This window comes from Mytilus californianus, unplaced genomic scaffold, assembly GCF_021869535.1.
Source record: "Mytilus californianus isolate M0D057914Y unplaced genomic scaffold, xbMytCali1.0.p SCAF_7, whole genome shotgun sequence".
Taxonomy (NCBI): Eukaryota; Metazoa; Mollusca; class Bivalvia; order Mytilida; family Mytilidae; genus Mytilus; species Mytilus californianus.
In genome coordinates this window covers 82698355-82726116 of record NW_026262723.1, presented here as the reverse complement: position 1 = coordinate 82726116, position 27762 = coordinate 82698355, and the positions used below count along the sequence as shown (strand labels likewise).

The following is a 27762-nucleotide window of genomic DNA, read 5'->3' as shown; positions in this document are numbered from 1 at the left end:
TCTATTATAATATTAAAGACAATAACCAAAAAATTATAAAAATAAACTATTTCGGATAATAACCCTTCAATGGATGGTCCAATTGGTCTGAAAATTTCATAGCAGATAGATCTTGACTTATTCATTAATTTAACTCCATCACTTTTGCTCTAACTGGTATAGTTTTTGAGATAAAAGCCAAAACCCGCATTTGACCCCTATGTTCTATTTTAAGCCATTGCGGCCATGTTTGTTAATGAATCAAAACTTCGGATACAATTTAGAAACAAGTTACCCTAAGGAACATTCATTTAAAGTTTAAAGTATTAGGCCCAGTAGTTTCAGAGGAGAAGATTTTTAAATGTTAGCAAACACGATGAACAAATTGTGTAGAATTGTCTTTAAAGGGCAATAACTCCTTAATGGGTCAATTGACAATTTTGGGCATATTACCGTTTTGTAGATCTTACGTTGCTGAACATTTTTGCTGTTTACAGTTTATCTTTATCTTCAATAGTATTCAAGATAATAACCAAAAACTGCAAAATTTCCTTAAAATTACAAATTTAGTGGTGGCAACCCAACAATGGGTTGTTCGGTTCATCTGAAAATTTCTGTGCTGATAGATCTTGACTTATAGAACATTGTCACCCCAGGTAGATTTGCTCTAAATGCTTTAGTTTTTGAGATATAAGCCAAAAACTGCATGTGATCCCTATGTTATATTTTTAGCCATTGCGGCCATGTTTGTTGATGGATCAATACTTCGGATACAATTTATAAACTAGATACCCTAAGAAACATTCAGTTAAAGTTTGAATGCATTTGGCCCAGGATTTTCAGAGGAGAAGATTCTTGAAATAGTTTACGACGACGACAGACGACGGACGAAGACGGACGCTAAGTGGTGGCTTAAGCTCACATGGGGCCCTTCTGGCCAAGGTGGGCTGAAAACACTATTTATCTTCCATATAAAATCCGTCTCATCTTCAAAATACATTAGTCTGTCGGACATCAGTATTTATAATTTTGAATGTAATATTACATATTGGCATTACACATCACACTTCTAAAATTTAGTGCAAATCATTAAAAACTTCCATAGCCTCTTTTTGAGATATTGTCATTAATATTTGTTATGAGCAAGAGCACCACACAAGAAGATATTTTGCTTCATAATGTATTTTACAAAGATCGTAATGTGTGTAAAATATCTTTTGGGTTAAAAGTCTTACTCATATATATATTTTGACTAAAATTAATGTGTGAAATTTCAATTTTAGGTAAAATACGGAAATTGAAATGTTTATGGTGTCATTGTGACATCACAAGTTATCTTTTTGCACCAATATTTCCAATGAGGGGGTAGGCCTTGGTAATCCAACAATTTCCTCTTGTTTAATTTTGCTTATATTTACACCATTGAAATAGTAGGGGTCCATGCATCATCTTCCAAAGTCTTGTTCAAATTCATCGTTGCATTTTATGTTTATGGTATATTGAATATGACCGGTTTTGTGGTAACCTAAAAAAATGTATTGCGTGGTTTTGCACATGTTATCAGTAGGAATACCCATGACTGGTAAATCTGAAATATCATGGTAATATTTGTAGCCTAAATGTAAATAAATAGTTTAGAATTATTAATAATGCAAAAATTCTGGCCAGCTCAGATAACACATTTATTTTCAAACTTTGCCAAAAATAAATTTGTCGTTTAATTCCTGCAAAAAATTGCTAAAACAATTATTGTTTATAAACCTTGAAAATCACATTTTTTTTAAATTGTATTTGATCGTTTGAAATTTTTAAAATCTCCAAACAAGTTGGCTAACCGGCTCAAGAAAAATGAAAACTTTTGGACAAAATCAATTTTTTTCCCCAACAAAATCTCCAGTCTCTCTTTATATTAGGACGAATACCCTTTGGACGAATTTACATATCAACATTATAATATTTAATGTTGGTTTCTATCCCAAGACTACAAAAGCCCCTGTTATCAGTAAGCTATTAAAATTCAATGTTTTGACAGCCTTTCACTATCAAAGTACTGTCTTTGTGCTAATGTAGATTATTTGTAAGCATTAAAATGTACAAGGATGGATGCTCAGATTATATTTTCTAGAATATTGCTGTTTGAATTAAAAAACCAAAGACATAGAGTTTAGTACAGCATATTAATCAATAGCTTAGCATTAAAACCTTATTACTATATTATACAATCTATTTTTTCAAATTCAATATTTTTCCCAAACCTTCCAACATTTTATCTAAATGATGTCAAGACACTATAGTCGTTCCAAAAACTCCTCAGTACATAGGTTTGTTTTTTAAAGCATTTCATGTATGAATGGTAATTTTCCACCTTTTTAGCTCTTGATTATTGAAGCTTTAACAAAAAGGTAGTTCCTTAATTTAGTGCTTGGTGGCGTCTAACTTGTCCAATTTTCCTAGATCTTCCTGCATCATTTTCACAGCCAAATGTAAACAAGATAAATGCTCGACCACTGTTTCAATTACTGCTAGGTTAAAACGCACAAAGGACTTCATATACCTTTGTTAGAGTTGTCTCACATTCCTTAGGTCTACCCCAATAAATCAACAGGTTCATTCACTAATACAATTAACATATATTTTAAAAGGCCTGAATAAATATTTCTGACATTTCGTACCTCATCGTTTCAACTGAATTTCAATACAGATTAATTAGGCAAATTAATATGAATCTCAAATAATACAAAACCTAATATATAACAACATGATAGTTATATCCTATCTTTCAACATATCTAATCAACGACAGATGCAGGAAGGACAATTCTTATACTGGTTTTAGTGTAAATTCGCATGGCAGTTGATTCATGCATAGCAAGAGAGTCGTTACCAACGCACCCCGTCTCGCTCCTTTTAGAGTACATGCATGTAAACGAATAGAGCCACACGAATGCACTAAAATAGTCAGTGAGATAGCTAAGGTGCAACGAATGTGCAAGAGTATCATCAGCAGAGCCTGAACCAGTCAAACATTCCGTACTTGTAATAATACCGACCGTGAAATAATCAAATCATTTAGTTCTACTTTACAATTAAGAACCGTTAGCTAAGTAGATTTCAAGGAAAGACTCAAACAATGAAGCTGTATTTGCGTAGGGTAAACAAATCAAAAGTATCAGCTCTCCTATGAAAAATGAAAACAATACTTTATAAGTTCAATGCGTACGAAGCACTTTTATGGATTTACCTTCACCAGGAACTCTCAAAGCCGAACAGTAGACAGCCATGTATGTATAAGAACCGAAACAGAGAGTTTTATAACCAAAAAGGACCTAATAATAATAGCCTAATTCATTTAAGGTCAACTTTGTCTGAGGGAGTTAAAACATTAGTTTCTTAATAATAATTAAATTTATAAACGGAAAATTTAAGTAAGGTTTGATATGAATAATGTCAGTACCGAAGTGTTGACTACTGAGCTGATGATACCCTCGGGGACTGACAGTCCACCATGAGAATTATCGACCCAGTGCAGTGAAAAAAATGAAAACAACACTTTAAAAATTGCATACGTCCGAAGCGCTTTTCTAGATTTACCTTCACCAGGAACGTATAGAGGTGGTAATTTTAGCTAGTCTTCTTGGTATGTTTCGCCAATAACCACCAGTGATTTAGACATTCGTATAAACAACTGGTGACTAGAAGTGAAAGATATAAATAAACCAATTCATTCAATTCAAATGCTATAACTGACAGGATGTGGAAGAAGTTTTTCACCTTTGGATTTTGGGAGAAGTGTAAAAACGGTTGAAGATTGCTTAAAGCATTGTTCTGATTATTCATCGGCTACCTACTTTGTCGTTAAGGTAAGTTTTATTAAATGCAGACAAAAAGGGAATTAAAAAAGCGTTTGTGTGATTGAAAAAAACCCATTGAAATTCAAATACAGCTAAATCGGATTAAATGTGTTTTGTTAAATCGACTCCTGTGAATGAAATTGATGCTTCTCACACCCAGTATAGGTTGAGTATTTAGGTAAACTTGTATTTATATCTGATATCATAAGTGGCAATTTCTGAATACGATTTATTTTATCTAGTAAATATTGGAATCATATGTATGTTACCTTACATTATATGCCATTTCAATGTTTTGAGCAAATTTGAAATTAGAACTAATCACTGTCTAAACACTAAGCAAAAGATTACTTTTAGATAAATCGATAAATCTGTAGTCAATTTCACATTATTACTTTTTTTCGTTTTTGTGCATTACTATTTTCGTTAACTTTTTAAATGTGGTATCGATGATATACTGTACTATTGATTTCCAATATTTAGATTTTCTTCGAACACAACCTTTAGTGTTGATTTCGAATCTTTTTATCTACATAGTATGTTTTATTTTATTCTGCTTCTGGACTTTTTCAGAGTTCAACATGCTACTGCATTGTTGATAAACCTGAAATTAATGGTGATACCAATGATTGCAGGAAAGAATGTGCCAACGCTACCTACACTCCTTGCAGCTCTGGTCGGTCAGCTTTAGTGTTTACATTTATGAAAGGTCAATATTTTGTACTACAAAATTATATTCTTTAGTTATCAGATTGCCTGTTACAATTATCCTTTACTGTCCAAGCGCCAGCAAAGTATTTTTGTGAAATACTTTCTGCGTGTCGAAGAAATACTCAGAACGTATTCAAAAAAACATTACATAAACTATGACCATGTTTTTTATCATTCTATTGTATCAATCTTTTTAAATTTACAAAAAAATACTTTTGAGAGATCTTTTTGTTTTCATTCATAACCTTTCGTAATTCCTTTATAAACAATTCATACACATCTAAGATTTTAATTGTTATGCTCTGAAACATAATATGACTTGTTAATGCAAAAACCTAAAACTGTCAAAAAATAGGTAAAATAATATCCCTGATCTGATGTTTTGTATCCAAATACTATATGTGTTACTGATATCATGTCTTTAAAATTGAGTTTTATTAGAAGATGTTAAACTCAAGCCAAAAAAAAATATTTTTAAAATGAACATGTGATAAAGGAAGGTAAACATTAATATGATGATAGTTGTCTCACTTTTTTCTTATTTTATATTCGATGCTTAAAATAGTATATGTGATATTGAATTAAGTTATTTATCATGTTCCTTCCAAGCCATACTTGTTTTCTTTTAAAGATTTCAACAAAGAGATATCAAATACGTATATAAAAAAAGAGTGTATCATAACAACAAACAAGAACAAAACCAGATTTGCTGTCAGTGACTGCAATGCAAAGCATTTATATGGATGTACAAATACGTCATGTAAGGTTTTCACTATTAACAGAAAGTTGAAAGATAAAATTTAAATAATATCAGTAATGTACATTTAAAAGTAACCATTCCATTATAGATTTTTCACTCTTGTTATTTTTCCTTTAATTCTTGCATAAATAATATTCAGTCAATCAAAATAAATGAAATTTTTGTAACATTGCAAGATGTTAACAGTTGACAAACTGTAAGGAAAATGTTAGAAAAGACATGTTCAAGACCATAAAACTATTATTGTATATGATATCGAATACACAAAACTGACACTATACGTAAATGGTGAATCGAATAAAGTAATACCTATGACATACAATTAGTTTCTCTGTCCTGATTGAATTATTTGTCTCATGAAGAAAAACCCAAATTTAGAATTGGCGAATTTTTCATGGTTTTAATTTTACAACAACATTATAACAACAATCAAATTTCAAGAGGCCAAAGAATTAATCATTCAAGGACAATATAATTATGTTTTTCAATGATCCAGTAAAGGGCAACCAGCACTGAAGAGGTTGAAACTTGGCTTACAGAACCTAAATAAGATAAATTCCGTCAAACACACATTTATTTTTCATATCTGTTGGATCCCAGCACCATCCATCAAATGTCATAATGTATCAAAATATTATTCTTCAAAGCCATAACGGTTTGGTAAAGACTGCATGCAAAATCTGTTATAATAAAATATATAAGCATCAAACAAAAATTTTTTGGTGCAGGGTGTGATGGGTTATTTTGTCCGTGCAATCCGTCTAAAGTTTGTTAAACAATGAAACAACATGTCCAAAACAACTGGCTTTATTATTGTATAAATTCCCGCCTTTTAAGGTATAGAACCACTAATTCGGTCACGGTTAGAAAGAACATACAACAAAGTGGTACATATTTTAAACAAAATAGTTCCTACGCATAGCTGTAACTTTGTCAACAAATACAATATTTGGGTACTTTGGTATCACTGTAGAACCCTTGCTGAATATTAAAAAAAAATATGAAATTTTAATAGAAGGGCACATTTGCCCTGTTGTTCAGATCAGAAGTACCTGTTTTTGTACTATCAAACTTCCGGGAACCAGTGCGCTCTGATGTTAAATTTTTCAGCAGAAGTCAGGATGAGGTATAGTTTTGACATGAAATGACTGCCACTTTATTTGAACTTAAGACAAAGTAGCTACATGTATTAATGCTTGAAATTGCAGAATTTAACATAGGATTGATTGATTGATTGTTGGTTGCTTAACGTTTAGTGGCAAATATTTCATGCATATTCAGGACGAGAACAAATTAACAAAAATACAATAGGTAGGTTCTGTAATAGAGGCGTCCAGGATTAAGGTCGGAGAAATTTAGACTGCCACGGGAAATGAGGGTATATTGGATAGGGACCGAAATTTAGCCTTGCGACAGGTCACCTACGGACCCCTCAAAGAGTTGTTGCAAGGGTTCTTAACGTGCAAAGAGCATGGGACTCTCTTTACACGAGGCATCGGATTTAACGTCCCCATTCTGACCGGACGTGGCTGCAAATTTATACATCCCACACAGCCAAACGGACGCCCCACTTTGGTGAGGGTTTTACTGCCGGTCGGAGGAAGACCAATGGTGACCATACTTCTATTCTCCAGTCACCCTTGGGGGGGGGGATAACATAGGAAGCAATGGGGCTATGATTTGTTGTTGTATACCTTAATGTGTATACCTTAATATAGTAGTGTTTTAGCGATATTTTTTAACATTGTCATCAAGCGGGTTGCCATGAAACCAGGTTCAACCCACTATTATTTTTAAAATGTCCTGTATCAAGTCAGGAATATGGCAGTTGTTATTAAATAGTTCGTTTCTATGTGTGTTGGCGTTTGTGCTTGTGCACTTCGGTGTTCCTGTTGTTCCTTTGTTTTCCTCTTATAGTTGATGTGTTCCCCTCGGTTTTGGTTTGTAACCCGGATTTGTTTTCTCTTAATCGATTTATGACTTTTGAACACCGGTATACTAATGTTGCCTTTATTTAATGCACGAGCTTATTGTGTATCGCTTATTATTATAATTATGTACAGAAAAATATATATTATACAACTCGTTTAATATGCCGCTTACAACATTCGAAACGTAAAAAGGGAGATAGGTCCAATACTTATCAATTCAATAAATAAATTTAATTCATATTGTTTAAATTCCATTAATTGTTCGTTCAATCATCAAATCATAAAATAATTTCTACACAATTTGTACTTGGTTGATTATTAATAATAAATATATGCATAATGTTTATATAAATTGGGTTAATTTGACATTGTTTATAAATATCATATTGTTTATAGATATGATATTTTTATAATTATTGTAGCTAAGTTCATACCCAAATCATGTTATGATTATCAAGAGATATGTTTGAAATGGGGATACTATGTAATGTATAACAGAAATACCATAGGAGGCGCTTATGCAAATAAATTATGGACTCCGATCTTTAGGTCACATACCGTGGTAACTGGTAATTTTGTTATGTATTTTTCTCGTTTTCCATAGTCTTGTAAAACATATCTCTACAAGTCAGGCAGTTTAACAGCATACTAAATTGTAGGGAAAAAAGCAATATATTCGATGAAACGTTAGCTGTGACAAAAAAATGTCAATAGGATGCTGTCATGGACACAACTCCAAACAAAATAGGTGTCCTTAACATCATTTTAAAAAAGATCATGGATAGATTTATAAAATTTGGAATTCGGAAAAATACTGTTTTCATAAATTTACGCAGTTTTTCAGCACACGTCTGTTCATATTTTTGAATGTTGAAGAATGCACTCTATGCTGTTAAGTAAGACACGTCCGGAACATTTATTCATATCAGTTTATATATATATTCATTAAGTCTTAAGTCTAAAGATTTCCAGATAACTCGGCGGACTATTACAAATTGAACTATTAGAAGGTTTAAATAAGATGAATGATGTATTTACTTTATATCAAAGTAATTACAAGAAACAATATAAATGCGGTTAACAAGATAAAAAAGAAAGATATGGCTTGTTTAAGTTATGCCGTATGTACTGCTGATACCTTTTTAATCACCTTTTATCGAATTCCTGCATGGCATCACCATTAAACTACATGCGTGAGGCGGAGGACATTTTACTACAAAACCTACGTGTCGGCACGGCCCGATTGCTTATTTTTGCATGAGGCACAGAATAAAAGAAAACAGAGCATATGCTTTTTTTCTGGATCTGTTTTCCATAGAGCTTAAAGTATATGAATTTTCGTTAAAATCTAGGCAATACCCATTTTTACGGACGTTTCGAAAAGTATGATAATTTGAACACAGGAATAGTATTTTAAAATATCAATTTTCGTTGAAATCCTAACACAACTTACATGCTTTAAAAATTTCTTTTTACAAAAACTTATTTGTGTTCCCTTAGTTTGACATCGGAAATAGAATTGGAATAGCTTATAATACTTAGATATCATTTTTTGTTGAAAACAGGAGGTTTTTTTAAATTTTGTGATTTTTTATTTATTTGGTTTTAAACCTATTGTTTTCCCCCTACTTATTATTTACAGAGCTACATAAATAAATTAAAAAATTACAATTATGTAGTTGTTAAATCAGATTGATCAACAATCATTAGCCTATTTTCATTCAAGACGAAATTTGAACGCATTGTTTTTCTACTTTTTATTGATATCCCAGCTGATTCGAAAAATTTAGTTTCCTCATAGTTCCTTTTATGCATCTCTCAATAATATTTCCAAAGGAAGGTCTGGTATTGGGAAGTCAAAAATACATTTTAAATAACATCTGCTTTTAATGTCTATTTTTTTAACTTTCAAATTATGTTTCTTTTAATCAAATTTTATCATTTTATGTTAGCAGGAAAACTTTCAGGAAAAGATTTGTGTCTAGCTTTGTCAACAAGGGGTAGTAATCATTTTACAGTTAAACATTGTTCATTTGAGTTTCCATTCATATGCTCTCGATCACGTAAGTGTTTAATTTTTTCATTTAGTATTTTAGAGGCGTGTTTTGAAATTTTATGCCAACAATTTTACTTAATTGTAATACCTTAATTGCTATATGTTATTCATTTCTATGGATTGTACATCTGATTTATTAACTGTTTTTTATGCAATTTTAAATCGTAAGATCGTAACAAATGATAGACTTTAGATAGAAAATATATCTCAAGACAAAACAACGAAAAAAAAGTACTTGTATTATGATGTCTGCTGGCGGTAAATATGCATATCTCTTATTGGATATTGATCGTTAAAAATTTCTTCTCTAAAATCATTTGGCTAGTTAGAACCTTAAATGGCAAAATATATCGGAGTGAATTTATGTATATAATTGTCTAGTAACTTTCAATTTATATCAATCGAATTCCATATACTTTTGATAACGTAAATATATAAATATATTTATTACTTCACACAACACGTATTTCATAAGTAATCTCAACCAAGTACGTTCGAGACCATAACAATGGGGAAAGTAAAATAAAATAGTTACGCGCCAATACAATATAGACACATTGGCTTTACAAGAGGCAGTTACAACCTTAGCCTAGGCACATTACCATGGGAACAAAAAAATGACGGAATGAAGTGTCAGACTATATTAGGGGTGATTATCTAAAGAATAAAATCTTTAACTATTAAAAAACCAAAAATTTAGCCGAGGCATTGAGATAAATGTATTTCAACCACAAAGCGTAAGAGATGAACTCGTAATGAATTCAATTTGGAATTGTGGACGGATTAACTTGATATGGTAAATATTGGAACTGCATTTTAATCGTTGTTTTAATTTCTAAAGTTTAATGAACTAAAGATCTCACATCTTGACAAGTGGTTGTTTTTGTCAATATTCAACAAAAACAAATATATTTCAGATGTTCGAGTAAACAGTCTATTTTTCAGTTTATCGGTGCTTGCATTGCATCAAATGGTAAATAATTCATGCATATTTTGCAAGCACAATTGCAAGAAAAAATGTTTACTGCATATATTTTTGTTGCTAAGAAAGCTGTCATAGAATTTTTGTCACCGATATTTGCAAGATTTCACAACAATTTTATCATATTTCACCTTCAAGTTGGAAACTATCTTAAAGCCTATAAACTAAAAAAAAAAAAAAAAAAAGAAAACCGGCCAGGGGTAATATCTCTGTTCGTTTGAAAGATCCGCAATTTTCTTTTCGGGGAAGTATTGAAAAATGATAATTTGGGATTTAACCTCAAAACGGTTAAGATATACAGAAATCTTTTTGTTTGTTTTTAAATGATGCATATGAAAATTTAATTTTTGTCATTTTTTTGAAATTATATTATTTATAAAAAAAAAAAATTGACTGACAATGAAAGTCTTGAAACTCAATTTTGATAACTGGGAGTCAAACTTTGAGGGCTCAAATCTTTGTATAAAATGCAACTCCCAATTTGTTTAATTCTTTTTTCTTGGGAAATGTTACTTTCTGTTCATATGAAATCAATTATACCATCAGAATCACCACTTCGCCAATGAACGTTGTGTGCATTTTTAGCTCACCGTTCCGAAGGAACTGTGAGCTTTTGCCATCACTTGGCGTCCGTCGTCGTCTGTCGTCGTCTGTCGTCGTCCGTCGTCGTCCGTCTGGTGTAAACTATTTCAAACGTCTTCTTCTCTAAAACTACTGAACCAATTCCAACCAAACTTAAGCTGAATGATGCTTAGGGTATCATGAATAAAGTTTGTGTTTTATTCACTGTTTCGTCAAATAACATGGCTGCCATGGTTAAAAATAGAACATAGGGATAAAATACAGTTTTTGGCTTATATCTCAAAATCCAAAGCATTTAGAGCAAATCTGACATGAGGTTAAGGTGTTCATTAGGTAAAGTTCTATCAGCCCTGAAATTTTCAGTTGAATCTGAATACCCATTGTTGGGTTGCTGCCACTTAATTGGTAATTTTAAGGACCCCTTAAGGAGTTATTGCCCTTTAAGGACAATTTTACACAATTTGTTTATCATGTTTTCTTACTTTAAAAAATCTTTTTCTCTGAAACTACTGAACCAATTCCAACCAAACTTAAGCTGAATGATTCTAAGGGTATTTAGAATAAAGTTTGTATTTTATTTTTCTGTTTCGTAAAAAAACATGGCCACCATGGCTCAAAATAGAACGTAGGGGTAAAATGCAATTTTTGGCTTATTTTTTAAAAACCAAAGCATTTAGAGCTAATCTGATGAGAGGTTAAAACTGTTTATTAGGCCAAGCTCTATCAGCCCTGAAATTTTCAGATGAATCTAACAACCCATTGTTGGATTGCTGCCTCTTAATTGGTAATTTTAAGGAAATTTTGCAGATTTTGGTTATTATCTTGAATATTATTAATAATAAAGATAAACTGTAAACAGCAAAGTAAGATCTTCAAATAAGTTCGTATAACCATAATTGTCAATTTTCCCCTTAAGGAGTTATTGCCCTTTAAAATCAATTTTTCACAATTTTTTCATTTAGTTTGCTTACTTTAAAAAATCTTCTCCGTTGAAACTGCTGAATCAATTTCAGCCAAACTTGGGATGAATGAGTTTCAGAGTATCTAGTATAAATTTGTATTTTATTTTCTTGTACGTCAAGAAACATAGCCACTATGGCTAAAATGAAACATAGGGGTAAAATGCATTTCTTTGATTTTGACGAAAATATAACAGATACAAAGAACATTTCAATGGAAGTGTTAAGCCATTCATTAATATATATTGAAAAGCAAAAATAAAATCATTGATGAAAGATTTAAGCAAAAAATTACAGGTGAGCAATTCAGGCTCTTGAGAGCCTCTTATTTAACAAAGCCATGTGCAAAACATTGTTAAAATTGTGACTTTCAATTTGGACCCCTTCCCTTAAAGTTTGCTAACAGTGTAGCTACTTTTGAATACATTAATGATTGCAGATGAAAAAAAAGCCAACAAAGTTAAAATGTTAATTGAGATTTCACTTTACTTTATTTTCAGTCAGAATTTGTGTTGCAAAATTTGTTTGGAGAAGTATATAACAAGTCGGTCGTGTTGTAGATTTACAAAACGTAAGATATGCCGAAACAACACATTCTACCTTATTTTATATAAGAGTTTAACTATGCCAGTGTTATGGTACAGTTAAGCAAACAAGAATGAAAAAAAACCGATTATCATCAGCATTTATTTACTTACTTGTTGTATCTACAAAGCATGTGTGTTGTCGCTATTCCCAAAGTAAACGTTGATAAAGAATGATTAAATATAACTTATAATTATAAAAAGGAGGAATAAATGGGATCCCAGTATAACAAAGAAAAAACATCCACGTTTAAGTACTTTTCCTACTTCTGGTAAGTGTATACCAATTGGGCAATCGTAAATCGTAAGAAAGAAGAATTACATACAACATAATGACCAAAGTAGAAAAAGAGAAGACACGTATAAGTTCACCAACAATTACAAACAAAAGTTAAGACAGACCAACACCAATCTAATAATAAACCTTTGAAGACAATCTTATTTTTCTTGTTGAAACAAAAACCTGTGGTCCTCTTGCTTCTTGGTTTATCTTTATATTTTAATTATTAGTTTATTAATATTAGTGTAAGAGTTGATAAAATGAAAATACATGTTTGCTAGCACCTAACCTTCCTGCTAACCTGGGAAAATGATGTAACAACACAATAAAGGCACAAAACGAGGCACAAAAACAACTAACATAAAACAATAAACACATAGCACCGTAATAAGAGTACTCGTGGTTACTGAAAGTTAGTTCAAATAGATAAATCATGTTTTCCCAGACTACTTTTTTGTTGCTTAACTGTTGTTGTTTAAAAATGTAGAATGTTTCTTTCATTTTAGTTGCAATAGCAGTCATACTGTTTGTTATTTTCCTGTTATTTCTGATTGTTATTATCAGCATAAAATCATTCAGACGGTAAGTGTATTAAACTAATTAAAAAAACATATTGTTGATTTGATGATTATTTTACGAAACTGCGTTCACGCTTCTCTTTAAACACATTTAGTTATTCAAACGATTCAGTAAGTCTAGTCGGATTAAAATTTTTATTTGATATTTTCTCGTTCAAAAGCGTTACTGTTATGGATAGGTAATTTTGCAAAATGCGGCATATTTTCATCTAATGTTTCATGTAGCCGGAAAAATTTACCTAAATTGAGTAGCAATTAATTACTAAAAACAACATGATATTACAGAATTCGCATTTATCAAGAAAAGTTAAAGAGAGTAAATGAAATGTTTCCTGGTACAGAATTTTCAAATTATACCGGAATAGAAAATACTAACGAAGAGGCAAATGATTTTGGATATATGGAACTGTCTGACAACGTGTCACAACTGAGATCAAACCGTCATGACATAGAAATGGATAAATCAGAAGACAGCGTGGAGTACCAAGGTTATCAGCTGGTACCAGAACAGCATTACCATACAATTCCTAAAGAAGAAATACATTATGCAGCAGCAGACGAAGAAGAAAGAAATTCCGACAAAACAAGTTTCGATAGAGATGACTATTTAGAACCTGTTATCTGATATTGTTGGTGTGGTCCGTGAATGATAATATGCATTATTCAATATATCATTATTAGAAATGTAAAATACAGAATTCATTATCATTTAGTTTTGAACAAAAAATCAAACAAGCTAGCATGTAAAAAGGCTAAACCGATGCTGACTTTAGTAATTAACAAAACAATAAAACCTTACTTTATTTCTCCAAACAATTTTGTTAGTTTTTGTATGTATAGATGAAGATGAGAAACGTAATGAAGTTCACCGAACGAAGCAAATGTTTATATTTTGATGAAGTGATAGTTTGATCATAACAGAAAAAGTGTATTAGATAGAACAACTAAAGTAAAATGTTCTTGATCTCAAGAGTCCATTATGTTACGATTTGGATAAGAATCCTTCAATAATGAAAATTTAATGTTGATTTCTACAGTACTGATGCACTCTTGAAGCGTGTATCAAATGCGTGCATCAGTACTGTATAAAATATTGTCCAACAGCTTTAATTCTCGGTCATTCTCTGAAATAAATTCTATCAAAAGCTTTGATTTTTCTACTATTAACACTACCATATCACATTAAAAATTGCAAAAACCAGTCTAAAAAGAAATAATCAGCATGTTTTTCTCCATAAAAAGAGTATCATAGGAACCAACTGTGCACTTCTCCTTGTCGACCTTTTCTTATTTTCATATGAGTCAGAGTTTCCTCAGACACTTGCAACTCAGATTTTGTAAAATGTCATCGGTGTCTGGGTAAATGAAGGCAACAGTAATATACCGCTGTTCGAAATTCATAAATCGATTGAGAAAAAAACAAATCCGGGTTACAAACTAAAATATTGAAGCGTCAGGGTTGTGTAAAAGAAAGTCTGGTCGTTCCTGATGATAGTGGGTCCCTACGTACACTCTAGATGCATGAGGTTTTTATAATTTTGTTTTAATTTTTTTACCCTTGTAATTATATTTTACTTCATTTGTACTTGCAAAAGTTTATGTACTGCCAACTGCAGAAACCTTTATTTTGGTGTCTTTGTCAGATTTATTTGTATGTTTGTTTAAATATTTATGTTTGTGTTTCTGTGATTTAGGTTTTACACAGTTTTGGCTGCTGGATTCCTTGTGGTAAGTATATATGAAATTATGTTTTACAATACTCTATCAACTACAAAAAGCATTTTTGGTTGTTGACGTCTTTGTCAGAGTTATTTGTATGTTTGTTTATACTTCAAGTCAGGTGTGTTTGTATGTTTGTGATGTATCTTTGCATAATTATTGTCATGTTTACCAATTATGTCTGTATGGGTTACTCACTCAACTTTGTCAATATAACGGAAGAAATAAACAAATGTCATACAAGTGGGAGATTTAGCTAATTATAACACCAGGCTTAACCCACCAATTTCTTTGAAAAATTCTTGTAGCAAGTCAGGAATATGACATTTGTCGTTGATAGACAAGAGTCAATACATATTTCAAGTTCCAATTTACCCTAGTAGACTACTTGTAAACAAATTCTAAAAGGACTGTAAAGCAAAATCGTTCTAAATTGTGAAATTATCGTTACTTTCAACATGTTTCCAATATGTTAAGTTGTATGTGGGATTGCTGACTACTCTTTAAAAAAAAATGCAAAAACGGCTTCAAACACCTAATATTGAATCAGTCTAATTATCTGTCGCGTGACGCTCTTTAACACTTCCTCATTTGGAATGTCAACTTGGGACTTTAAAAAGTCAAGTGGGTAGTGTGAAATATCGACTTGGAGTCAAGAATTGTCAATACTGTTGTTTGGCTTTAGGTCGCTTTTTGTTTTTTTGCCATGTCATTGTCAGTATGTTTTTGAATTTGTATTTCCTTTGGTATCTTTTGCATCATTTGGAAGTGCAAAATGTCAACTTGGAACTGAGAAATGTCAAGTTGGTAGTGAAAAATTATAATATGGAAATGAGATATTTAAAAAAAAATAGAATGCCCAAACAGGTCTTTCGTTAGTCGGGGTCACCACACCAGGCGAAGTGAGCGACTATGTCGCCCTTCCAACTTCGCTCTAGAGAAGCTCCAAGGAGAAGTTTATTTCGCCCTCGATTTTCATTAAAATTCCCCAATGTCGCCTCGTGATTTTTGAAAAATTCTCGATCCAAACGTAAACGACCCGATAGTCGACGAAATACAAAACATGTTATGTCCGATTTCAGAATTAAATTGTCCGCGGTATTATACTCCAACATTAAAATTGCAAGACAGGGTGTACTAAAAGTAATAAACAAGAAAAAAACTCGATTTTGCGATGTTTGTTTATTGTCCGCCATCTTTGTTATTGAAATTGAAGAGGGCGCTATTTTTTTCTTTTCTAAACTCTTATCATTTACTTAATCCATATTAATATGCAATTTTAATTTTGATATCTTATATTTACTGATAGATATCAAAATTTGATGCTTCTTTAAAAACTACTCATTTCTTTTCAAATGTTGCATAATGTAAACTGGAATCAGCTTGTATTTTGACTACGTACAAAGTTTAGCAGTCAGCTGGGAACCAGCACAACGATGTATAAACTACAAAACTTAGTCTGGTTTTCGTTCAGGATTTGGTGATACAGACTGCTGCATGTGCTTTGTTTTAGCCAAAGGTCCTTTAAACAATATTTTGATGAATACTATAACATCAATTCGCTAAAGGACGGCAATATTTTTCTTCCGAATTCGTATATATTTGTAAACTATTAAGTACGAATTTTCCGCCTCGTCTCGCACCGTATTTGTTTTCGATTTACACGTACTTATTCAATTTCCGGTAATGACAAATATAACTTTTCCGTTGTCACATTTTGTGATTTTGTCATATTTTAAGACTCGTGAAGTGTTCAAGAATCATATATATGCATTTCCAACGGCAACTTAACGCTGGAAAACGTTTTTTTCCATGAAAATACCGCAAACAATCGCACATATTTGAAATTAACAGAGTTTTACTATACGTTTTCAACAAGTGACAACAAGTTTTTCGTTCTGAATTCTTAACAAATATATTTTTTAATTATGATCTTAGCAATGAAAGACAGTGAAACCGTATTCAAGATATTTAAACTTACTTATCAATTAATTGTTTTTTGTTTTAAAGGGTTCTTGCTTTATTTAATGTTATTAAACACAATTGTGAGCATTTCAAAACATAGGAACCTCGGCCTTTGTTAGTTTTGTATGTTTTTTTAATTTGAGTTCATTTGTATGTTTTGGAGTTTAGTGTGACGTCCATTTTCATTGAACTAGTACACAATTTTATTAAGGGGCAAGCTGAGGACCACCTCCGGGTGCGGGATTTTCTCGCTGCGTTGAAGACCCATTAGTGGCCTTCGGCTGTTGTCTGCTATTTTGTCGGGTTGTTGTCTCTTTGACATATTCCCCATTTCCATTTTCAATTTTATTTTGTTTGAAAAATCTTTGAGATGCTGCAAAATTTGACCAATGTCAAATCTTCAATTCATTCAGACCTAGCTGCACAACCGTAGCTCTTCTGGTCCTTGTGATATGTTTTGACAATTTGTGTTCGTAGAAATAAATGTAATTCAGACCACAAGCATGGCAAGACAAGTGAATACCACCTTAGCAGTTGTCATGCAAAAAATGCTTTGACAAATTACAAAAAGATATAGATGCTTGGAAAATTTGATTCTTAAAAAGTATTAACGCGATCCTTTAATTTTCCCTGAAATCTCCCTGTTGGGGCTTCATTTCTCCCTGAAGTCTCCCTGTTGGGTCTTCCCTTCTCCCTGTTTGTCTGCCAGGGAGAAGTCACTTCTCCCTATAATTCTGAAGTGTTGTGACCCTTAATTATTGTTTTGCGTTGATAAAAATAAACACTGCGGGAAAAGGTTTGTAACTACTCCCTCTTTTAAAACGACTACATAAAGCATGTACTAGTATACGATACAAGTTGGACATTCTGTAAATCAGAAAAATAGTAATTGTGACCATACAGGACCATTATAAGCGTTCTTCATGATTATTTGAAAATAATATATACATTTAACATAAAAGAAGATCAACACAGTTGTGGATGATTGTGTTATCCTTATTATCGTGATGATTATTATTATTATAATTAAAAATACTCATTTATTTTGACAGTGATAAAAGTAATTTTGGCGTTTATTGTAGCAAAAAAGTATAACAAAAATACCGAACTCCAAGGTAAATCAAAAAGGGAAGTTCATAAAAACTGGCAAAATCAAACATTATCAACCAACGGAACGAGTTAAAAACAACTGTCATATTCCTGACTTGATACAGGCATTTCCCGAGGTAAATGGAAAGTTAAACCTGGTTCTATATGTAGCTAAACCTCCCACTTGTATTACAGTTGTTTACAACGTTGGATAATTGGTTAGCGCTAATGGCAGCTCCCACAACGTAAGTGATATTTTTGCTCTTCCTGTGACTTCCAGACACTGTTTCTTCCCAAATTTTGACTCTATCGTAAATAGTGTTATATTCAATCAATGACTGTTTTATTTAAACAATTCAGCAAGAAATAACATTATTAGAGACCGAATACATTTTGTCAACAAACTTTTATTGTGATCAATCAACCATGAACTCATTACAACCTGTCAGGCTATTTTTATCTACGGCTCAAGTATTCAGCCATCCGTGGATTACATGTCAAAATATTTCAAAATACAGTACGTCCATCGTTAAATCTACCCAAAAGACGAGATGGGGGACAAAAGCCGGAAGAAATTTTTTCCGATCGATCCGCACTGTTGTGACATCAAACAGGGTTTCGTGTGCTTATCATTCCTTCAGAGGAACTATTTCCCATAGCAATTTGATACATATAACACCACAATGTTCATCGAACTTCACTGTTAATAGTATCGATACACATCCTATCAAGACTCTCATTCGACATAGACCTGACGAGGACACTCATGAAACATTCGCCCGTGATACATCATATCTTCGAAAGATTCCGCGAATAGTTATCAGTCAAATCATTGATAGAATTTCCCTCATTTCGCTAAATGCAAGATCCGTAAAGAACAAATCGACTTCGATCTGTGATTTTTTGCTTTCAAATGATGCAGATATACTAGCACTGACTGAAACCTGGCTAGGAACTTCCATTGACAAACCTGTAATCTCCGAAATTACTCCAAATGGATACAGTATTCACCAAATTTCGAGAACCGGAAAGACAGGTGGTGGTGTAGCCGTTATCCACAAATCAAATATTGAAGTGAAGCGGTTCAAACACGCTCAGACCTTCTCACATTTTAAAATTGCTAGAATGCGATGTTGTAGTTAAATAACATCATTTCCGACTATGCGTCATCTACCGTCCTCCTCCATCTCGGACAAATAAACTGAAAAACACCACATTCTTTGAGGAATGGTCCGAATTCCTAGATCGGCTTGTTGTCATACCAAACGAGTTGCTTATTACGGGCGATCTAAATTTTCACCTGGATAATGTGAATGCGAGCGATACTCGGAAATTCAATGAAACTTTTCGTGACCATGGACTGGTACAACATGTCCAAGGACCAACACACAATAAGGGTCACACACTTGATGTCGTTATAACAAGAGACAACAGCATAATTGTGCAAACATCTCCATCCATTAAGGACCCATGTCTATTCGATCAGAATGGTAATCCTTCTGCTGATCACCTTGCTTTGTTTACATCATTGAAGATCTCAAAGCCCCCGAAAAAACGCCATACCGTGTCTTATCGCAAATTTAGTGACATCAGTACAACTGACTTCATACAAGATTTGAGCACTACTAAAATAGTTCAAAATCGTGAAGGGTCGATTGAAAATATAGTAAACTTGTATAACACCGAGCTTAGTTCAATCATCGATAGGCATGCACCATTAAAATCGAAGAACATCATAATGCGTCCTAACACTGAGTGGTATACAGACGAACTCCGCATAGCTAAGAGAGACCGTCGGAAAGCAGAACGACGTATGCGGAAATCGAATTTAACAGTTCATCGTCAATTGTTTCAAGATACCTGTCTGAAAGCAAGCAAGCTTCTCCTTAAATCCAAGAAGGACTATTTTTCAACCAAAATATCCGAAATAGAACATGATCAAAAGCAATTGCATCGTTTGACAAATGACTTAATGGGCAATAGGCGAGAAGTCATACTACCTTCGCATGATGATGAAAAAGTTCTGGCTGACAAATTTTGTGAATTTTTTGTTGGAAAAATAAGATGCCATTCGTGACAATCTAACGGCCAAGAATGATGCATCCAATTACAACCGTGATACAATGAGAGCTGATATAAAATTCGAAGGTGAACCATTAAGATAGTTATCACCAGTTTCAAATGACGAACTTCGTAAAATTATCTTGGCTGCTCCGACAAAGTCTTGCGAACTTGATCCGTTACCATCAAAACTTCTTAAGCCTTGTGTGGATCATTTGTTGCCGTCAATCACAGATATAGTTAACACGTCGCTATCAGAACAATGTGTACCACTGTCGTTCAAACAAGCTGTTGTGAGACCATTACTTAAGAAACCAAGTCTAGATAAAGAGGTGCTCAAAAACTACCGACCAGTCTCTAACTTACCTTTCATTTCAAAGACACTGGAAAAGGTTGTCGACAGTCGACTGGAAAATCACATGAGTTCACATTCTCTACATGATACTGTTCAGTCAGCCTACCGTGCATGTCATTCCACGGAAACTGCTCTCTTACGTGTTCATCACGATATTGCCTATGCACAAGATAATAACTGTTGTGCCGTTTTGCTTATGCTCGATCTATCGGCCGCCTTTGATACCATCGACCATCAAATTCTTTTTGATCGTTTGGAATATTCCTTTGGCGTTACCGGAGATGCTTTGCTATGGTTACAATCGTATATTATGAACAGGACTCAACGTGTTGCTATAGGATCAGTACAATCTGACGATATAAAACTCGATTTTGGTGTACCGCAGGGCTCGGTTTTAGGGCCGAAACTGTATTGTATTTTTGCAAAACCAGTAGGTGAAATTTGTAGGCGCCACGGAATGTCATACCATTCATACGCAGACGATACTCAGGTTTATCAAATCATAAGACCGCAAGGAGACTGGTGCGATCTGTCCAAACGCCTAGAAAAATGTTTGTCTGATATTGGTGATTGGATGAGTGTCAACATGCTGAAACTTAATGAAGACAAAACAGAATTAATCATTTTTGCACCAAAGCATCAATTGAAGCATCTTTCCGATTTCCGTCTGACATTTGATAGAACTGTGTTAAGCGACGTTTCTTGTGTGAAAAATCTGGGCATGTACTTTGATAAAACCATCAACATGGAACATCAAGCCAGTGCGATCACTAAGGCTTGTTTTTACCAAATTCGGAATATTGGTCGAATTCGATCTTTAATTTCAGTAGAATCCTGTAAAACACTAGTATGCTCCCTAGTTACATCAAGGCTGGACTATGGCAATGCATTGTTGTACGGTACTAACACCAACATTATCAGTAAGTTACGGCGGGTCCAAAATACAGCAGCACGTTTGATTACACGAAAAAAGAAATTTGACTCAATTACGCCTGTTCTAATATCGTTACACTGGCTACCCATACATTACCGTTGCCAATATAAACTTCTTTTATATGTGTACAAAGCCCAGAATGGCAAGGCTCCTAGCTACCTTCAAGATTTAATTACGCCTTACAAACCCAGTAGATCCCTCAGGTCGGAAAATTGTATGCTCTTACATCCTCCGAATGACGTCCGAACGAAAGGCTACGGTGAGAGGCGTTTTGACAAGGCTGCACCTACACTCTGGAACGGTTTGCCATCGTCCTTGCGGAGTGTAAATTCTTTGGATGTTTTTAAAAAGCAACTCAAGACTCACTTATTTCGAACTGCTTTTAAGGATTTCTTGTAGATTTTATATACTTTTAATTGACTGCATTAGTTTTAGACTGTTTTTTGTTGTTGTATATTTTAGGGTACATGCATTTTTCATTTTTAGTATTTTATTAATGTTTATATGCTTGTTAGATTCTTGTAAGTTGGTGCTTTGTAATTTATGTTTTATGTATTTTTGTATTTTATTTATTTTCAAATGTGAAGCGCTTAGAGTAATTGTTGTTATTATATAATGCGCTGTATAAATGTTGTATTTATTATTATTATTATTTATATTTCCATTATATTAACAAAACCGGATGAGCAACACAAAAAGACATATTAGGTTAATGTGACAATAGTAGAGATTAATATTTTTTTTCCGAACTTATTACCAATTGCAGAAACTAAAATAAATTCCAGATACTACCAAAGAGGAATATAAATCATAGCTCGAAAAGAAACAGACAGCACATTAGCAAAACATGAAAAACGACAAAAAGAAAAACAGCAGCCTACAAAAAACACTACATTGTAAAACGGTAGACTGTACAACAGGTTTGACCTCACGTGCTCCGGAGGGGTTTTATTGTTAAGATGATCTTATGTATTTTCATAGCAGTAATAAGAGTCGTAATTGTAATGTTGGTTAAGCAAAGACACAGTCGGAATTGTTTTATATATAATTGTATGAATAGTATTTTTAACCCTGATCTTCGACTGCTCTTTTATAAAGAGGTGTGCATTCACAGGACGCTTTTTATGTTATGACACTAACCTGTGCTCAGTTGACCGCTTGTCATAGAAAAAGCAAAAACTAAGGGAAGTTAAGACCAGTGCTTTAATTCGATCTTAGAATTTTCTATTCGACTGACAATAAAAAAAGATAATAAAGCAGAATGCAATATCAATAAACCATTTTCCTACAAATTGCAGACACAAAAATTAACAAAACGTTAATTCCAGGAACGAAAAAGGGGGTAATCAAATTACGTTGTATGCTGCTTGAAATATCAAAATTTAGATACAGATCATAAATCCCTCCCGGAAAAAAAAATTTTTGTATTAGAAGACATGCTCTTGTAGCGTGCTCGTCTCGATTCCGGGAGGTCGTGTGTTCAATTCCAATCAGGGTCAAACCAAAGACTTGAACATTCATATGAGTTGCTTTTACACTAAGAAAGCGGCATTTAGGAGTAAGAGCGAAGAATGGTCGGCTCGGAGTCAGAACGATGTGTCCGGGAAGGGTGACATGCCTTCCTGCGGACTATTACTTTGTGAAATATCACGTCAAAAATCCGGCTCAGCGTGCCGGTCTAGTACAAATACATTATCATATCCTCATCCTTATTATAATAGAAAAAAAAAGGATAGGGGTTATCCATCCATAACAAAAAATCCGTTTGTGCACAGCCAAAAACACAAAAAGCAAAGGAACAGCGTTTTAATTGCTGTTATTCATCTCAAAGTCACTGTGAGGACCTCTACACGGAGCATGAAATTTACGACTGGACGTTTAAACAGCCAGCCATCCATCCTCTGAATCCACAAGCGCTTGGGGCATGGACTCTTTTAATGTTCTTTATTATTTCAACTTATTTTTAATTATTTTATAAAGCGCTTGTTCTTATTCGTTAAATCTTACAATAGCAGTAGTTTATACGTGTTACCCCTCCTTTCTAATTATGAAAAACAATAATAGAGATACAGCACTTATGAACTAATGTGTTCGTATGATTGTATGGATGAGATCCAGTACACATAAAATAAGGTAAAATAAGTTATATAAAGGCAATAGTAGTATATCGCTGTTCAATAGTCATAAATCGATTTAACTGAAACAAATCCGGGTCACAAACCAAAACTGAGGGGAACACATCAACTATAAGAGGAAACAATAATAATACAAATTAATTAAAAACAAATATTAATCAAAAAGGAAAAAAAGGAAAGAAAAAGCTCCATACCTCTAAACGCATTTAGTTTTTAAAACGTCACACATTGTTGTCAATATAATGGAATTGTATGCGACTGTCATATAAGTGAGAGGTTAAGCTAGCTATAAAACCAGGTTTAATCCACCATTTTCTACATAAAGAAATGCTTGTATGTTGTGTTTTGTGTACTATTGTATGTCTGTTGGTCTTTTTCTTTTTTAGCCATGGCGTTGTCAGTTTATTTTCGACTCATGAGTTTGAATGTCCCTTTGGTATCTTTCGCCTCTCTGTACCAAATCAGGAATATGACAGTTGGTTTCTTTTCGTTTGATGTATTTGAGTTTTTGACTTTGCCATTTGATAAGGGACTTTCCGTTTTAAATTTTCCTTGGAGTTCGGTATTTTTGTTATTTTACTTTTTACATTACGCATCCTATTTATTGGAGATAAGCCTAAGTTTAAATATGAAAACAAACATGTTCAAAGGATATTGATAATATATCGTACCAAAATAATATAGATTACGTAGGAAAGTAACGATGGAAAAAATAAACTAAATAAAATATTTGTGATTGGACAGAAATGATATTTTTTTTCGTTGTTTTCAATACAGAATTTTGGTTTTGGATATAAAGTCTCGACACCTTGCTGTGTCATATAACTTATCAAGAAATACTATCTGCATCAATTGCAAGCATGAGTCGGAAGCCATAAAACATTTGCTATGTTAACGTCAAATAGTTCCAAATCTGTATTACCGGCTTTTTAAAATCATTGTGTCCATGATAATTTTGATAATATAATTTTCATCTTTTTAAAATTACAAAATAAACTTTTGAAAACTAATCATTTGACAAAGTCACTGAAAGTGTTTCATATGCAGAAAAATGCAAGATGAAATACTGTAGAAAGTTTCAGAATTTTGTTAAACAAAATTTATCATTTAAAAAGTCTTATTTTCATTCTTTAAAATCATGTCCGGGGGTCTCGGTAGACAAGTGGTCTAAGTAGTTCATCTACTGTATCCCTAGCCTGTCAGGGAGGGTTTTAATTCGAATCCCGCACGTGACAAATGCGTTCGACTCAAAACTAAATTGACTAGGATAGCCAGTTTTCTTGAGGAAGTTCTGTGGTTCTCTCCGGGCACTCCAGCTTCCAACAACAATAAAAACTGGCCGTCATGATATAGCCATATACATGCTCATTGTTGAAGCAAGGCCGTACGGTGGCCTTTAGTTGTTAATTTCTACGTCATTTGGTCTGTAATGGAGAGTTGTCTCATTGGCAATCATACTACATCTTCTTATTTTTATATTGAAAAACTTCCACATAATGTACATGTATTATATGCGCTGTTTGTTTCATTAATAGCTGTTTGGACCGACCCTCTGGTTGTACATGTTTGTATTCTATTATAATCTGTATCGGCACATTATTTACATCAGTTTCAAACCCTTTTACTTCAATTTAGGCATTGATATATTTAAATATTTTATACACTTGCTTACTACATAAGCTTTTGATAACATCCGTTAGAGGTAAAATGCGTTAGTCAAAATTACATATTAATATCGTTTCCACTGAGCGATCTTTTTTTTATTCTTCTAATTTGGCAGTTTGAGGCAAGGGTGTGGTTTGTGGTGCGAATTTTAAAAAATCACGTAAAATCCCATAGAAAATAAGGTTAGAAACCATCATTATGTTTAACTTTCTACCACCTATTCCAATCACAATCCAAAAATAAAAAGTAAACAAAACAGTTTATTGTTAGCTACATGTATCGTAATTTATTGGCATTAGTCGTCACCTTCGAGACGTTGATACATATGGTATACAAGAATTAAACTAGTCATTCAATACTAGAGAACGTTATAAAAAGGCGAGGTGTTACTTTGAAATTACAATAAGAATTGGCTAATGAACGCAACATCCATAACACAGTTTTTATAATAAAAAAAAGATATTCGATGAGTGCTAGGAAGACCTATTGCAATTCAAATTGCCATGATGTCCTGTCAACTCACTTTTCAAGCAAAACATATAATAATTGTCTAATTTTTATCTCGTTCTAAAGTTAATTGCCACTCATGTTGACCTATTTAAGTAATGCAACGGCCAAATCAATCAATCAATCTGTAATGTAGTGGTTGTTATGCTCTGTGAGTTATTTTTACATTATATTTTTGTGTTATTACATTTTGTCTTTTTGCCAATATAAACCGCAAAAAAACTGCGTAGAATTAAAATGTTTATGTGCATTTTCATATAAGGAAATAATTTTCTATGTTCCTTTTGAAATATATAACCAAGAATATCATATCTGTTCTCCCACAGAAATTCTCTTTTTTTTTTTTAAATTTGCAGAATTATAAACAAAAAATTCGATGAATTTACATCCATTCTTATGGGATCTCTAAAAGGTTGCATATTTATACTGGTAAAATTCCCAAGTTGTGTCTCTATGAGATGAAACATAGAGATCATATCTGGGAACCAGTAGGTAAACAAAACAAAATATCCCCAAATAAGGCGTCGTTTGTGAAACAGCTGTATTCACAAAGTGCAAGCTAAAGAAATAGGCATCAAACATATTTCCACGAACCATAGATGCTTTATACGAAGAAATATAATCGTTGGTCCGTTGTGTACATATTATTAGTTTAATTTGTATATTCTATAGACGTGGCTAGTAAAAGATGGTCTATAAATATATCTAAATACGAGAATCTTGGCTGCTAATATGAACGTGCCAGATAAAATCTTGTGGAACATGAAAATAAAATTATATGCAAAATGATAAATAGGACTTCTCAACAGCTAAACTTTACACAATTCAATTTTGTATGGGAAACACTCGTTAAATTGTCGGATTGCCAAAGTTTGTTCGTACTTTTAGTACAATCAGTACGTCAGATTTTTCTTTTACTAATGCATCTTGCTAAACAGGTAGTTGTTTTAATAAATTGCACGTTTTTTTCTGGTAAATTCAGCTGTCATATGATATTCTAAAATATTTTAAAATGTGTAAGCTGCAATAAAGTATAAGTCATTAATAATACAACAAGTTCATAAAACACTACACAGAAAACTAAAGATGATGATGATGGATGGCAGTTTAACCTCCAGCGACAAATTAAAAGCATATTCATGACGAGAACATGTTAATGAAATATGAATATTAACCCTGCTTTGTACAAGACAAACACGAAAACTAAACATTGAGCAACATTAACCCAAGGAAAACCAGGGGGTAATATATGGTGCCAACAGGGGTTAGTATTTCCTGATCCTCTAGTGACATCAGTCGTGTTACTCCTGTTAGAAGACGATTTATTTCTACTGATTATGAATCATATAAAGTAGATTAATGAAAGTGTATTGTCTAAATACAAGATGTGATATATCAATTTGAGACCTTCAAATGATAATGTCAACTCACATTATATTCCTTTATACTAGGAAACACTTCAATGATTGGCCAAAAAAAGAAACTTATATATTTGGGGGAAAATAAGATTTGTATTGCTCAAAATTCAATAATTTTTCCTCTTCACTTAGTCCTGGCGAAATATGCTTCGTTTATTTTTATTTGGTTATAATTGCCAATTGGAATAGGATGAAATATGACGAGGTAAAACTTGATTTATTGTGTCAAGATAATACAGAATAGTTTTAATAGTCAACTTTGTCAATGTTACTTATTCCTTTATTTATGGGAGGCTTTATTTTCTTTAAAACAGCAAAAATAAAATGCAATCTTTTTTCCTATACATGAAACAACATATGTAGGCAAAGGCAGCTCTTCGTCATGACGCGGTCCTTAATACATCTTATTAGATAATTTTCACGTGAGAAATGCAGTGCTAGTGGTTATAACAACAAGTGGAGGCGACAGGTTGTATGTACTGTTAAATGAAATGTGAGCCGTACAAGGAAGTACAATTTGATTAAAAATTCTTAAACATATTTGAAACGCTTGAAAACGTGTCTTTTAACCCAGATGAATTGACAATGTCTAAGACATTACCAAATTGCCAAACCGTTGCTTAAATATATATTTCCTGGCTGTATATCCAACTGGGTTCATC

At 32.9% G+C, this 27762-nt stretch overlaps 1 long non-coding RNA gene across 1 annotated transcript in view; it reads left to right on the top strand.

The window, feature by feature from the left end:
- Positions 1-13576, top strand: part of LOC127709325 (uncharacterized) — a 39633-nt gene extending 26057 nt beyond the window's left edge. Inside the window, exon 3 of the long non-coding RNA XR_007985597.1 lies at positions 13538-13576. This is a non-coding gene — a long non-coding RNA (uncharacterized LOC127709325). The remainder of the gene's footprint in view (positions 1-13537) is intronic.
- Positions 13577-27762: the final 14186 nt, after the last annotated feature.